Source organism: Balearica regulorum, chromosome 3, assembly GCF_011004875.1.
Source record: "Balearica regulorum gibbericeps isolate bBalReg1 chromosome 3, bBalReg1.pri, whole genome shotgun sequence".
NCBI classification, from domain to species: Eukaryota; Metazoa; Chordata; class Aves; order Gruiformes; family Gruidae; genus Balearica; species Balearica regulorum.
The window spans coordinates 75,974,189-75,991,607 of NC_046186.1; the positions used below are offsets into that span (position 1 = coordinate 75,974,189).

General features: G+C 36.3%; 1 protein-coding gene across 2 annotated transcripts in view; it reads right to left on the bottom strand.

The window, feature by feature from the left end:
- Positions 1-17,419, bottom strand: part of PRKN (parkin RBR E3 ubiquitin protein ligase) — a 767,705-nt gene that overhangs the window by 596,311 nt on the left and 153,975 nt on the right. The window lies entirely within an intron of this gene.

Consider the following 17,419-nt stretch of genomic DNA (forward strand, 5'->3'; position numbering starts at 1 on the left):
TCAGTTATCTTCCATCTTCCCTTTCAATTCAAGGCTTAGTTTGGTCTTTCCACCAGATCCTGAGCTTTGGTATTTTGCTCTAAGGATTCAAATTTTGATAATACTCTCTGAGCATTTATTTACCCAGAAAAATTCTACCAAATAAGGTAATTGCAAGTCAAATTTCCACATGGATCTTTTTATTCAAGCTCCTAAGGTTTTATAGTTTAGTTTAAACCACCTCAAAAGTGAGGCAAGCAAAACCAAAACACTTTCTTATACTGGAAGAAGACTAGCCACTTAGCACGTGGCAGTAACGGGTATGCTACCTGTTAAATTCTACTGATTTAAAATCACATCCAAGTATAATTTAATATCTACTTCTTTCCTTGATATGCTTAACTGCCCAAGCGTGGCAGCAGAATTTAAAAAAATATTAAATTTTTTCTTTCTGCAGAGAACTACCCAATGGAGATAATACCAGATGTATTCAGTGACTGGGTGATATTTTATGTTAAAACCCCCAACATTTTCAGAAGGAATGAGCAGGACTTCTCAGGTATTTCCAAAAAGGCACTTTAGTATTTTGACATGAAGGTTGCTGTTTCCTAACTTGAAGAGAAATAGCAAAGTTCTCACAAGGAATGACATACCTTTATCTGAAAAAAAAGACATCCAGATAAAACCTGTGGTATATTGCCTCCATACATTACAATAGCTCTCTCAGTTACCCATATGATTTTACATGTTCTTCACAGGGTTCCCAAAGTCTGCATGTTCTTATATGTACTCCTGTCAATGAATTGACATAAAAAAGTCACACTAAACTTCCAATATAGCATGTCCAGAAGTTGCAGAAGTAAAATAAATAATTCAAATTACACAAATATTCTGCCAATGTGGAGTTGAGATAATATTTGTCTGAAATTAACAATTTCAATGAATTACTAGCTAACTGAAAAGTAATACATCATATACTTAAAATGAAGATGGGAGGTAGTAAGAGCAATTGAAGAGTTTCTTTGTGTGGAGGATGGTTGGATTATGGAACAAGTGACTCAGGCCAGCAATTTAGCTGATTTTATTAATTCAGGAAAGAGTTAGCAACAAACATGCAGCAACAAATTATATTTTTGTTTGTTTGTAATTGAGACATACAGATCTCATTTATATTTCATAAATTTCACTGTTCTCTGAACTAGTCTTTTCCTGGCATTTACCAAGTCTGTGTTCTTATGCATTAGAAATTTGGAGCAAAACATGCGGAAATATTATTAGCTTGTAGTACACTGAAATTGGCTAAAAGAACATTTTTTTATGTCCAGAAACTGTCAACTGATTTGGAGTCTTATTTGGAAAAAAATTGCCTTTCAAGCTAAATGCGCACACATTTTTGCCTGATTAATTCTATTTAAAGCTATTTAAAATTCATTAAATTAAAATTTATTTTTAATTTTATGCTTGTAGTTAGGAGGCAAAATATACTATCAGCTATTACACACTTCGCATTGCAAAGGCAATGCACTCTATCATCAAAAATGGCATAAATCAGGGCACGGTTTGGTTTTTTCCTCTCTGCACCTCTAGGAGCGATTATCTCCATAAGGTACATCTGTTAGAGGTTCCTCGGCTTTCCAGACAAGGAAAGAGATGCTGCTGTGCCACAATGAGTTTCTGCTGCTGTTCTGGTATGACAGAAGAGTAAGCTGCCTGATGGCTTAGGTGTTAAGGACTTAGAATTCCATATATTCCCAAATTATTCTGTGTCTGGATACATTTATTTTGAACAACTGCTCTCTTCTGTTAAAACCATATTTCAAAGAAATGTTTGAGCAAATATAGCTCTTCCCAGATAATTCCATGTTACTTAAGTCAGGAGAATACAGAGATTTCGTTCATTTGGTGCTCAGCTATGCGACAAACCTTAGAATTAGACGGGGCATTATATTCTAAAGCTTGATTCCATGTCTTCTCGTCTTGAAAACTGTTAGCAATTGAAAATGATCATAAAAGGAAAGGATGGGGAAATGATTGCTTCCAATTTCAAGCAATGTAACTCCTACCTAAAAGCTTTGTTTGTCCTGCTCATCTAAAAGTCGAACACCATTAGTTTCTGAAACATAAAAAGAATCCAAATTGAAACAACTAAGCTTGATTTTATTAGAACCAGTAACACATAAGAAGCCTTAAAAGAAAACAGGAAAATGTTATTAATACTAATATGAAATTTCCTACATTATTTTTTCTTATGTTTATACTTCTATTAAGACCACAGGAAAACAGTTACCTTAAAGAATGTTGACTGAAACCAGTTCTTTATTCATATTTTTTGGTTTTGTAAAGGGGTCTCATATGTCAGACTTGACAATAAATTTAGAGTATTATTAACTTCATTTTAATTTTTACTTAAACTTGTTAATTATTATTGTTTACTCCCTTCTTCAAAGTTTGCAAGCAGAGTTTATTCATAAACAGGGTAGCAATTTCTCCCCAGGTTATTTTGTTTTTCTATAGCTAATGTGATTCCAAGTGTTCAATACAAGTCATGCGTTTGCCTCCCCAATCTCTTTTTCTGTTGTACAGGAACTCCTTAGCAAAAATATACATGCATGTTTAACCATTTTAGAAAGTATTCTGACAACATTGACATAGATTCTGAAATTACTCAAAATTTGAAAAATATGTAAGAGATGCAGTTGAGATAATTACTTACTGTGAGTAAAAACACCAGTAAAAATTAATAAATTGCAAGGAAAGTTCCCTCCCAAATCTTCCAAATACCTACAACAGGGCAAATAAAACAGTGGCTTTGGGGCTAACTTTCTACTCAGAGCTAGAAATACTAGAAAGTCATATACATACTGTACATTCAACAGGTGCAGACTATATAGGATGTAAAAATTGCTTATGATAATGGCCCTTGCTAAATTGCCTTGATACCCACAATGCAAATGAACTACTCACTATAATCCTCAGAAATTATGTTCTATATACGTTTGGACACACATATACATCATTTTGAAGCATGGCTTCCTCTACAGAAACACTATAGAGAGTTACTGCCTATAATAATTATATGAAACTGAAACCAATCACATCTGCAGTTGCAGCTAAATCACTAGCACACAATACTATGTCAATGTGTTTTTTCTGCAACACTTTGTAATATATATTTTCAGATCATTTTCTTATTGTACAAGTAACAAACCCGGTTATTTCTCTGTGGAAATCTTTGGTGCTCGTTGGGATAGGACAGACTGGAATACAGAACTGAGATAAGTAGAATCACCTATAAATATGACAGTCCAAATGTAACTTTGAATTCTAAAACTAATAAGAGTGGGTTTTTGGCAATGGCATGAAAAAGTGTTTGTTTTTTGAAGAACAGATTTTTAATTTACTCTAGTTTTCATATTTATGTTAGGTTTCACAAATGCTTCTGAGCACATGCTGTTATTTTGAAGAAGGTCACATCCACATAGAAAATTCAGCTGGTTTTGCATGTTACACAGAGTTGATTAAAATATATCATATCATATCATATAATTAGGAAATATCTTTCTAAAATCAACAACTGAACCTTTAATCAGTCATACACCACTCCCTACAATAGACAATCACCTGGAACATTAGACTATGCCTTACACATTTTGTAGACCCTGTTTTTCCAGTTTCATAATATGAGGGAAGTTTGCAGAACTTCCATTCAGAAATGAAATTATTATTAAAAGATTATTTAATCCTCAGTGTCTGGCAGAAAAGTCAAAATATATAGAAACGAATTCTCCCATCAGACATGAAAATGCCTGTTTTCTTTAATACCAGTTAAATCACAACTCCTTTGGTGGAGCCTTAGAACACAACAGCCTAATAACCACAGGAGAGAGTAAATATCCAATTGAGTGTATCAGAATTTAACACCTACCACAAATAAATTACAGTCTGAGAGAGAAAAGATATATAGTACTGCATTCTTAAGTATGGACTAATTTATAATTCAAGTTCCTTTGCAAGTTGGGGAATGTTGACTCGACATGCATGTTTTGAATGCAAGTGAAAGACCAAACTTTAGAAACATATAGCAAAAGGATTGAACTATTCTGAAAGAGTACCTTTTACTGTAGAATATATTGTATTAATCTCATCTTTCCTCAAAGTTGTCCAGAAACTTCTGAGAAAGATAATTTTGAAGATGATAAGCAGTCCCTCTTCACATGAGCAGCTCTCACTGAGGAATGACTATGCCTGTGTCAGTAAGTAGCGATGCCCAGCAAGAGCAAGTCTGCAGAGCCAAAGAACTGATTGTGAGGACCCAACATCCACAAAATGGGCATTTCACACGGATTTTATTTCAGAATTGTTTCAGTCAGGTTCCACAGACTGAATGCCAGTAGCAGCTGGAGTACATCATCTTTTTAACAGAAAAAATCCATATTCATGCACTCCAAGACTGCACTGCAGAAGGAATAAAAACAAGTGCACTCCTTACCAAAGCTAAAACACCTGACTTATATGCCAGTGCTTAGGTAGAAAATGGGAAGAAGCCTTATCACTAAATACACTGTCACTTTAGATCTAATTTGTATATTCTGCTGATCTAGTGTTCTGGATCCCAAACTCACAGAGCATGAACTAGATCTGTGTGCTCCCTTTCCTGGCTATCCTGAGCTATCATGTTCTGCATCAGGACAGTACTGAGAGACAGCAGGAAATCAGCAGTGGTCCACTGTGTAGTGCTGAGTGGCTGGAGATGCAAATGAAATTTCTGGTACAGTGATTGACTGCTCTGTACCAAACTGAATCAGGAGGTCCTATGAGTTTGAGCTTCTTTTTCATGAAGTTCAATTAACTCTCTGATCTATTTCTTTCAACCTCCAAAACATCCTAATCATACAGATTAATCAAAATTAAGTTGTCAGAGGACTTCAGTAATTAGCTTTATAGTAAGTAAGAAAGTCAAGGGCGTACAAAGATTCCACCCTTGGCAGTATTATCTGTCCAGCTTTACTACCTAAAGCAGGCATCTTAACCTTTGCGGTCATCATTAATGCATGTTTTCACTTTCCAGGTATTGTTTTATTGTTTTGAAACTAAGAGCTGAAAATAATCTGAGAGTAAGCTTTAGTTATTAGCCACTGATATAATGTAAAGTCTTCTTTAAAACAACATAAAGTTACACAGCTATGAGGATTACTGAGTTATACGGACGTTAAAGTGCATACTTCAGCCTCTTCCCTGTTGTGTGATCGGGAACATGACACACAATTCTTTGGAACAAGACCTCACATGCCGTTCGTGGTATGCACCTTTTGAAATGTCAGCATGCCAATGCCATTTTAAAAAGGACTGAAGGAAGCTACCACAGAGAGATTTCAAAGTGGGCAATGACAAAACAAGCCTGAAAAGAAAAACTCATCTTTCTCTCATTTTAGGAAAGGTTATTTCTCTCTCGGATCCTCTTTTCTGAAGTCTAATGCAACTTCTCTCACGTAAGCAGCACTAGAAACCCCAGTGTTGATTGACAGTCTCCAGTACAGTGCAACTTTAAAACTGCAGATACTGGCCTTACTGTGAGCTAGTGTATATCCTGCAAGGCTATTACTGCTCTCTGCTGCTACAAAAGTTAAAATTTTAGCTTTAAGTATAAAACCACAATACATCACACTAAATTACCTTACAATGGAAGTAGCACGTCTCCTAATGCAAACAACAGAACATATGAAAGTTTCCATAAAAGTGACCAAAGTGAACTCTCTCTCCAGTTCTATATTTCATTTCTTTATCGATAGGAATTTTTTCAATATTTTCTATAACCCACAGGAGCCTTGCAAAGTGAATCCTTCTTTTTAATAGAAAAATAACATTTCTGAAAGATTTGAATTATGTCAGGAGATAAGTAATTCACAGACTACTTTATGACTGACACATATACACCCAGAAACGCAAGGAGATTAAATCCTGTGGCTACTTGAGGTATGAACCCATTCTGTGTCAATCTTCCTCCATTTGTTTCTGGAGACTGACACTGTGCAGTGCTCACCAGTCAGAAACGCATCAATCCTTCAGAGAAACAGAAGAGAGAACTTTCATTTGCATTCACTTAAATAGATGAGATCAGCAACGGATTCCATCAGAAATGAACACTTCTGGGGATGCTGCTTTTATTACCTCTGCAGTGATAAAGGATGGCATTTATAGAATGGTCCTCTGAAAAGCAAGTGCACAAATCATTGCAGGCATACAGTGTAGGTACTAATACAGTTATGTGTTACTGCATCTAGTTTCTCTACTCTTCTGAAATCAGAATTAGAACTCATAGCTCTAATTTATAATAAGGCTAAGTGCTTACCTGGCTGAACAGTGATTACAGCCAACATTTCTGGTTGAAAATATATCCCACAAAATCAACAATTACCAGTTCAACCTCCCCAAATCTTGTTTCCTATAATGTATTTAGAATTGCATAAAATTCTGCAGTGCATAATTCTTCAGTTGCCTTGCTGGATTATATGATAACAATTCCCAGTATCTGCCTTCATTATAAATGGTAATATTAAGTATGCTGAGAGGTTTAAGGTCAATATTTTGTTTCAATTTATTGTTGTAGGTAATGCACTCACAGCCTAGCTCTAGTCAAGTAAATGTGCTGCAGTATTTCCTAAATCAGTTTCCCAGACAATTGACTTGCATGGATTACTGCTCTGCAGCTTGGATTTTCTTTCTCTTCTTTAAAAATGTACTGAATAAAGTTCTAGTCTTTTTAATTTTAAAAAAGATCACCATTTTGCAAGGGACAAGTCTTGCAAATTTTATCTGCTTATATGCTTAAGAAATCACTTGGGTCTGGTGACCCACTAAGTGGGTCTACCACTAAGGTAGATTTCTGGATGCAATCACACCTCTTTTGAAGGTGATAATATGTTCATCTCTTTTATTTTAGGTGTCAGGCTTTGAATGTAGTTCTTTCTATTCTCCCCAAGTAGCCTTACATTGCAAATTATGTTAACACATATTGAAAATTTCCAATTCCAATAGTTACTGGAAATTTTCTAAATGTCAGTTTACCAGTGGTTGCTGTCAATCCATATGCTTTTGCAATCCCATTCCTTGGGTTTCCTTGCTTTTGCAGTCATCTCTAATAGATCTTAACCTTCATCTTATCTCTTGCTTTCCTGCCTGGCAGGACAACCTCAGATGCTTCATGAACCCTGCCATATAATAGATTTTTCTTCAGTTGCTCATCTAATCTCTCTCACATTTAGTAAATGCCACATAATTAAGCATAACCCTCTCTGTCAAACCTTTCAGGTCTACCTGAACTCCTTTTATCTGAAATTCCCACCATCCTTCTAGCCTTCTGATACTCAATCTGGAAATGTTTACATCAGTATGGCATATATTTCTACATGTTTCCTTTCTTCCCCTTGTTATTCTGCTGCTTTGTTGCACCACTTCTTCTCTTTCTGTGTTTTCATAGTAGAATGTATTGAAAATCTTCCTATGACAGCATAAAAATTTATGACATTGTTTTGAGAAAACTAACAGAAGTTTCCGCTACTACTTGCTTCCTAAAAAAAAATTACATAAAATATTACATAAAAATTCCAGTATTATAAAGCTGAGCATCTGAGTACATTCAGAAGAAAGGCACTACCGTTTTCACAATTAATAAAGAAAACGGAATTTTCATAAAGAATGGCTTTTCATAAAGAATAAGGTTTTTAATGATATACATCCAAATGGTCATTTTTATCTTATTGTCATTTACTGTCATTGAGACATTTTTGCTATAAAATTCTGCGAGTAGAAACATTAAGATCTTTTAAAATTGGATTGATTCTTCCTTTCCTGAAAGTCAGACAATTTAAATTATGTGTGCTTAAGCTGTAGTAATAAACACTCTGCTATAAGATAAATGGTAAACAAAGACCCCAAATCACCATCTAGGGTAATGAAAATAATGCAGGAATAAAGGTTATATGATGTTGGTTAAAGAGGAAAGTAGCTATTATTTTCTGTACTTTAACATGCTTGCATACATTTATCCATTTTGTACTCACAATATGCTGCATACTGTGAAAGATACAAATGAATAGATTGATATGTTAAAGTTGCTAAGGTAGTACAGTAAAAATATTTTATAGGATAATTTGGAATGAGCTGCATAAGAAACAAATCACGAAGTCAGAGCTCTGGTATATCACGCATACCAAATATATAGCAATAAAACTTTTATATGTTTCCATCATGTTGTTTTATGTCAAATAGTTAATAGGGAAAAACTGTATTAGGAATGTTTTTGAAGTTTAAAGAAGTTGCATTAGTGGTAGTTTTTTTATATTAATTCTACCATAAAACTAGCAACTGTGTTGCCACGTACACGTCTCTTCATGAGAAATGTAACCTCATCAACCAAAAAATTGCCAATAAGTACATACCTTTTCAAAATTACCTAAAAGAAGGTACTATCCTTTTATACATTATCACACATGTATAGACAAACTGATATGAAGACATACCTGAAGTCCAATATCTCACAAGAGGGCCTGACTGTTTTCCTGCCAGGAGCAAAACTATCTGAGATGAGACAGTCCTCCCCAGACTGCCCACAAGGCCCCCTCCACTACCTGCAGATTATCCTGTAACTCTATAGCCTTCGGCAGATCTGTCATCTTCTTGGTTAGATACAAGAAGATCAGAAAACAAGGAGGTCAATAGTTAGTACAGACACACATCATCCAATGAGAGGCAGAAACCATCAGTAGAAGAAAATGTTGGCTTATTGGCAGGTAGAGCAGATCTGCAAGGCAACTTCTCATTTTCTCCTCCCCTTTATTTCATAGGCTGGGAAAGGGAAAGATTAGAAAGAAAAATTAGTTTCCTAAGCTGGTTTAACATTGCAATGGGCAACAGATACTAGATGGAAACAGGATTTCAAAGAACTGGAATTGATTGGGAGAGGCAGAAATGGAAGCAGGAAAAGTGACTTGAACTATGGGAAACTAAAAATAAGAAAAGCAAGACAAGTGAGGAAAACACTGATCAATTAATTTAGGAACAGCACTGGAAACTGGACTCAGTGGGAATGGTAGTCATATCCATTCTTTTATGGATGGAAGGTACAGCATTTCACACTAGGTTCGCCAGGACAGTAAGGATATATATGTGTGTGTGTGCGCGCGCATGTGTGTGAAAGGGAGAGATAAGAAGAGGGAGAGAATGAGTGAGAAAGAAAATGAGAGGGAGAGAGAATGGAGAATGCTGGTTCATGGAAAGCCAATGGCATCACTTTCAGTAAATCAATGGAGCCAAAGTTTTACCTGAAAAACATGAAATAACAACCTGCTCTAGATAGGAAGAAAGTGAAAATTATTTCATTTGTGGAACAGGTACTTTTGCTGCTTTATTTAGTCAAAAGGAGGAGAGAAAATTTTATTGCTCTATTGTTCTGCTTGTTACTGATTATTTTTGTTAAACACTTCACATTCATTTCTTCAACAGGATTTTAGAGTTCATAAGAAAGCTTTGAGGTATTGTAAATTCATTGAGAGTTGCTCTGATGAAATTATATATAAGGAATTATAGAGCTACTTTTGCTTCAATAACTCCTAAAACAATTGTCTTTTTTCTCTTTAAGCCTGTGTTGGTGTTATTTTTTTAGGATGACCAATGTTATTTCCTTTCATGGGGCCTTTGCTGTCATAATGCAACAACTTTTCTTTTGATTTCTTCTTTCCCCCCCCACGACCCCATCAAAGTCACTCCTAACAGGAATAATTCTGTGTCTCCTGGAGTATGGAGGTTCATCTGTGATGAAAACTATAATCAGATATGAAGCATTTATGTTTTCTTCCCACATTTTCAATTAAAATGAGTGAGAAAGCTTGAAAAACAAAAAAAAAGAAGGAAACCCAGAATGGCTTACTAAATAGCTGTGTGACCTTGATAATTACAAATATGAATGTATTACAGATGACATATTACGATCAGAACTGTAAAATTTTAAATAAGTAAAATTAAGTCTAAAGCAAAGAAATTATAATGGCAAGGGACTACATTCCATCTTTCTGTTGAGGAGGCATATTTGGTATGCTACTTGCTATTTTAAAATATATTTCTAACACTGAAGTTTCCATCTCTTCTTTGAAGATTTTTTTTTCCAGACACAAAATTCTCAATGTTAAAAAACAATGCACAGATCCTCTGTCCCAATTTCCCATTTCATAATCCAGTATTATCACTTTGCAAAGTGTTAAATAAATCCTATTTTTGTTTGTTTTTTAACACAATACAAATATTTGTCAATGATTGTTCTATTTTAGTTATGAGTTAGAAAATACATATCCTCTATGGATCCTTCCTCATAAATGCAATCTACCAGAATAGTTAATACTATGTTTTTCTTTTGGGGAAAAGGGAGGAAGAAGGAAGGAAACATCCCTCTTACCCTTGAACTTCTGCCAGTTCAACTGTAGTTTTCGGTACTGGTGTGCAATATGCTAAACACTTTTTCACCAGAGCAATTTAGAAAGGTGATGAATGAAAGACATGGGCTGACCTTTCTTTTATTGTCATGATTTACAAACTCATAAAATTTATTACTCACTGCCACCACTCCAACAACTACAGCTTTTTGAAGTTTTTTCTTACATATTTTCCCTCCTGCAATCTAAAACAGGATCTGAATCAAAAAATGGACAGTATTATAAACATATGAATTGGATTATACTCATGATGAGGGAGAAAGATTCAACAAGTGCCTGTCCAATGCAAGTATTCAGGTAGAAAACAAAAGCACATCTAATATTAGTGCAATTTTAAGATAATTTCATTCTGAAACACTATACATGTTTGAGAAGTACAGTGGTTTGCCAGAGAAGTTTCTTATCAACATACTGTATCATCTCATGCAAATAGTATTGTGGTTTCTCTATCAGTCCCACACAAAGCAACTGCTCTTTCAGAAATGGATTTTGTAAAATTCACTTAATGGCCTCAATGTAGTGAATTTGAACTGCCTAAGAGAAATGAAGTTTTAAAAAAAATAAAATTCATCTGATGCCTGAACATGTTCTCACATATAAGAAAGTAATAACAACCATAGATGGAATGGAAATTAATTCAATAGACTCCCAACTTACTGAAACTGTCAGCAAAGTGGAAAACAAAAGAAACGCACATTTAGAAATTTGGAAATTATTCTAAAAGGACAACACAGGTCATTCAGAAATATTATGAGTCAGTAAGACTCCTTTAAGAATACTGGCACCAGCAATGCTATTCCAGGGAACCATGAACCAGATTTAGCGGACAACACAGAATTCATGTAGCTACCAAACCCCAGATACTTCTAGAAATTAAATACAAACTTGTAGAGAGTGCACACTGCAGAAAGTTTGCAAACAAAGCCCTGTCACAGTTCCTTCTGAACCATCAGCAGACCAACTAAAACACATAAGAAATCTCAGAAGAATCCAGATGGTACCAGCAAAATTCAAGGCAATCCTAGATGTTAGCATGACCAGCAGGTCGAGGGAGTTGATTCTGCCCCTACTCTGCTCTCATGAGACCCCACCTGGAGTACTGCATCCAGCTCTGGGGTCTCCAACATAAGAAGGACATTGACATGTTGGAGCAAGTCCAGAGGGGGGCCATAAAGATGGTCAGAGGGCTGGAGCACCTCTCCTGTGAAGACAGGCTGAGAAGTTGGGGTTGTTCAACCTAGAGAAGAGAAGGCTCTGGGGAGACCTTACAGCAGCCTTCCAGTACCTAAAGGGGGCCTACAGAAAAGCTGGAGAGGGACTGTTTACAAGGGCATGGAGTGACAGGACAAGGGGTAATGGCTTTAAGCTGAAGGGGGGTAGATTAAGATTAGATATAAGGAAGAAATTCTTCACTGTGAGGGTGGTGAGGCACTGGAGCAGGTTGCCCAGAGAGGTTGTGGAGGCCCCATCCCCGGCAGTGTTCAAGGCCAGGTTGGATGGGGCTTTGGGCAACGTGGTCTAGTGGAGGGTGTCCCTGCCCATGGCAGGGGGATTGGAACTAGATGGTCTTTGAGGTCCCTTCCAACCCAAATCATTCTATGATTCTGTGCTGCAGCCCCCTCAAACTTTCTGGAGTCACTGACCTACTTGAAGATAATTTATCCCTTATTTAGGTATAGGTAAATCTTTTTCATAGTCTCCTATTTTCAGGAAAAACTTAGCATAAAAAGAATAGAACAGCAATGCATTTAAAAGCAGAATGGAAACATGTTACTGGGCTCCAAAGTCTAATTTATTAATGCATTTAGATCTTGATCTGCCAGAACAATTAACAAGCAATGTATCCTCCTAAATAGATATCGAAAATCTGTAGACCTGAGCTGGCCCTGACTTAATTTCATACTAAATATGGTTACATGGTACTTTCCACATTCATTATGGACATATAATATCATAAGGCACATCACAAGTCTTGGAAAAATTTATTCAACATGTAGAGTCTCTGTTGTCACATACAGTGAGTCTGCAACCATCAAAAGAAGCAAGAATGAGCGATACTGTTATCCACTCATTTAGCCAAGTCCATATTACCTGGCAACACAGATGGCATTCTAGATTTCCTTTATTACTATAATATACCTAAGTATTCTTCAGCTAGCTTTTTCAGTTTTGAAGAAGTACAATACACATCTCTCCCAGATTTACAAGTAAGAAAAGATCCACAGGTCGATCAAATATTGACCCAAAATATTGATTGAAACACACACACATAAAATCATTTTCTCTCTTTGAATTTCACATAGGAGGATTGACTCAAGTCAGGATACTTGTGAGCAAATCTCTCCAAAGAGCGTTTATGTATGCAAATGTTGTCTCGACTGTATTCTGTAACCTGCAAAACTGCTGAATATCAAAGATGTTCCCGTGAGTGATTTGGTATCCTATATACAAAACTGCAGGTTTTAACAAAAGGCATTACTTGTGTATGTCAAAAGACCCATTCTAATCTTAGTGTTCATGGGTTTATAGCTAAAGTTGAACACATGGGGGGTTTTTGCTGGTTAGGGACACATTTTGCACTGTGCCACCTGGTTTCTCCTTTGCACCTTCAGTAAGTTGAAACAGGGAAATACAGGAACTGCTGGAAGCTCTATTGTACTGACCTGTGCTTAGTAAGAAAGTTGCCATATATTTAGTTACACAAGGTCCTTCTTCAATAAAATGCAATGTTCCATTGTTCAAATACCTGTTTCTACTAAAAAAGTTGTTCACTGAGAACAATGGTATTAACAATACCCTATTTTCATAAATATTTAAAATGTGAGAGATATGAACTAAGACCCTTTGCCACAAGGTGCTCTCTCTGACCTTGAGCTTTTCATAGCATAGCCCTGGAAAATGCTTTCAGTACAGCCAGGTCTGGATTGACCTCTAATGTTTACTATTCAGAAACTCTTCTACAATGAAGCATAGTCTTTCTAAACCACTATCAAACTGCAGTATGCTAACATTACTTATAGCACCATTTGGAGAAGGACTGTTAACAGGGAGTGTAGTGACAGGACAAGGGGTAATGGGTTTAAGCTGAAGGAGGGTCGATTTAGATTAGATGTTAGAAAGAAATTCTTTACTGTGAGGGTGGTGAGGCACTGGAACAGGTTGCCCAGAGAGGTTGTGGAGGCGCCATCCCTGGAAGTGTTCAAGGCCAGGTTGGATGGGGCTTTGGGCAATGTGGTCTAGTGGAGGGTGTCCCTGCCCATGGCAGGGGGGTTGGAACTAGATGATCTTTGAGGTCCCTTCCAACCCAAACCATTCTATGATTGTATGATTTCTCCCCTACCATTTCTTTTTTCCTTTCTCTGTAGAGATGATCATTTATGGTGCTACTCCAGTTACGCCATTCCTTTTTACTCATTTTCAGTTATGTTCATCAGCTGACACACTAGTGTTTAACAATACTTCCAGTCATGTTTCTTGAATGTATGTATAAATAATTTTAGGAAAGCACCTATATGGATAGATGCAGTCAAAACCAAATTCAAGTGAAGCCTTTGCTCCAAGCCTCAAGGCTATGTTCCAGTCAAATGAAAGCTAACTCTGATTTAGAAGCTGTCTCAGTGGAGCACTGTGCTAAAGCTAACAAGTCCTGCTACTAATTTAGGCTTTTTCTGTTTCAAAGAACTGTACTTTCTACATTTACTTCATAGAAGAAACACTGTCAGAAAGACATGGTAGTGGATTGGGAAACAGAAGACTTAATTCTAGCCCTGTTTTGTTATTGACTGTGAACAAGCCAGGCTACTGATTCCCATAACATCATTTGTCTGCCTTATTAATTTACACTGTAAGCTCTGCAAAGCAGGGAACATCTCTTATAAACTGTTTGCAAGAGCTTCTTCACACAAGGGGATTTTGAGTTCTCCAAGAAAGGGCAAGCTTGTACTAATATAATACTCCTTTTATTACCAGTAGTAAATTTCAAATTGTTTGCATTGAGCAAAATTGTGCATCAATAAATATTACATATTTTGCTTCCAGAAAGCTTGTTAACTAATTTTGCTGTTCTTGGAGGCAAGGACAATATTATTGTAAGCAGTCATCTCCTGTTGCAACACTTCAATGTTCCTGATACACAGCTACCTCTAGTTTATTCCTTTGGTGACTCTGTTATTGGTTCTGTTCTTTCACCCTCATGCTTGCCACAAGATCTTACCACTGTCCTCATATACTCATGACAGCCTTCTGAAAGAATTCCTACTTTGAGTATATATTAATTAATTACTTATTCCAACGTGAACTGTAATCAGCAGGGAGCTCTTCATCATTCTTCGGAATATTTAGCAACCTTAAAGTGACACCATTTGCTGTGCTTTGAGGAAGCAGCTTATCGCTCTAATTCCTTCTTATGAGATCCAAATTTCACAGGTCTCATTCTTCATCCAGTCATTACCAATCTTTTCTTACCATGGCTCTAATATCACTACTTGCCCCTTAGTCACAAGCTAAGATACTGATCTCCTCAGTGCATAGTTGAATCAGTGTCTAATCTTCCCCTTTTTTTTCAAGGACAAAACACCTATCTGAGGTACCAAATTAAATGTCTTCACACGTATTTCACTTCTATCCTTCCTACAAATTTTTTACTGTTGTTGATATCAAATTACTTATTTAAGATCTCAACTTGGCACTTTCTTTCTTATAATAATTTCTTTTTAATGTTTGTCCATTACAGCTTCATTTCTTTTTTACAGGTTTCAGCTACCATGAAAGATTTTTCCTTCTCTCCAAACAGGAAAACAAACATAGTTTTCACATTCTGAGTTATGTTTTGTATCAGCTGCCTGAGATCCTAAAGTAGCTGTCAAGCCAAATCTAGTTGTTTGGTGAGCTGTGAAACCAATAAAGTTTGCTGTCCTAGAGTATTTCCTATATCCCTGCTCCATACTCCTGCAATTATCACAGCTTTTCCCATGTCCTCTATAATCTCAATATCTGTATTACTATCAGTTCTCCCTCCTGACTTCTAGATTCTCCCACAGCATCTTGGGCAAATAAGTTCAAAAGTAATTTATGAAAAATAGAAGGACAAAATAGTCTTACTAGAAATTCTACGTTACCATAAAATAAAATAACTTAAAAGTGTCAGTTGAATACAAATCTATGTTGTATTTCTCATGCATGCAATAGAAAATCCAAATCTGCATGCAATAGAAAAGAAGAGCTAGCAGTTAGTATGCCACTAGCACTCAAGTTTTACTAGCATTCAGCTTCTTATGCAAAAAGCCCCAAACAGCCTACCATAGGAACTGAAACATCTCAAACCTTCAACTGTCCCTCTTGTGCTGACAAATTTCCATAATAAATAAATACACATACACAAATATATGACAGAAAAAAATGCAAATATAGAAGCAGAGTAAAATATACTTAATTAAAGATCAAGAATAAAAATGTAGTTGATACACTGCTGATGATATTAATCATTTTAATATTTAAGATACTTCATACAGAAGTATGGATTATACCATCTGAAACAGCTTTCAAACTTCCTATCTGCTTTAGAAGCTGAGTCAAAGCAATGAGTCTAGGTCTAGTTTACTAAATAGTAAAGTCTTCACTACACATGGTAATTCTGACATCGCAATGAAATGAATTAAGTCATTAGCAGGCCTGTATATTTGGAAAGCAATTTTTAATTTACCCTGGCAACACATTGTATGTTGTAGCTGACAACAAAATTTGGTTGCAAGTGTAAAACTGGGCTCAAAATCTGTGTTTCATGCTGACATAAAATGGCAGTAACGCCAATACCTACAGCTTCCCAGGAAATGCTAAGTGGTTCAGAAGCTTCTGACAGAACACCACAGACACCAAAATCTAGCAACTGGCAACTGACAACTTCTACAATTCACATTAATTTTTTTTTTTATTCTTAGATTTCATATATATGTTTTCACATAGAAGTAAGTGAAGCACATTGCTGTTTATGCCGTGAATATATGCACTATCCACAGGTGACGCATTGGAGACTGACAACAATTTGCATTTCTATACCTTCGTTTGTGTGCTGAAATTCCCTAAAAGCCTTTGCAAAGCAATAAATATCATACCCAAGGAGAAATAGCGATAGGTCATCAATACAGTAGTGACTTTCTGTACCCAGGCTTAGCAGCCATTCTAAGTATAGCCATACCTCTGAAATATGAGTGCCAATTAATCTGAAATAGTTCTGCCTGTGAGAGATCTTTCATATAATCACCTGCACTACTACAGATTGCATCTGCAGTTCTTTGATTCCACTGCAGAATGACAGTAATTATATGAAATGAGTATTTGTGCTCTGTCGAAAGGACAGTAGGTTTCCCCAAGTTCCCCAAATGTCTTAAATGTGTGATCTTATGCTAAGCCTTGGCTATCCAAGTAAACTGCCAAATCTACATACAGGATAAACAAAAATATTTATAAAGCAACTGCAGTAGCACTGGTAATGGTAGCAAAGACAACAAGAGAAAGTTGAGCCTATCTTCCCATGCTTACTACTGCTCACCACAGATGAACACCTCTCTGCCTTTACTGAAGAGAAGAGTTAGCTAACCTTCAGGAGCTGAAATTCAGATACCTACTTACAGCAGCTCTTCCATGTTCCCTGCTCCTCTCTTAGCTTCACGCATTTATGAGTTCAGTGGTTTGGAGTACACTTCTGTGGGCTTTCTGATCTGGAACCATCCTTCCAGCAGCACATTCACCTGCGCACACATGCGCAGCAGCACACGGAGCAGCAGCAGCCCTGTAGCTATCCTCCAGGGGTCACAATTGGGTTACAAATTCTATAAAATGTGATGACTGTGCAGCCTGATTTAGAGCAATTTATTCACATCCTTCTTCATTAAGATTCAAATGGAATAAGTAAGATAGAAATTGAACAGATACTGAAATTGTGCATGGCTTGCTTCTGT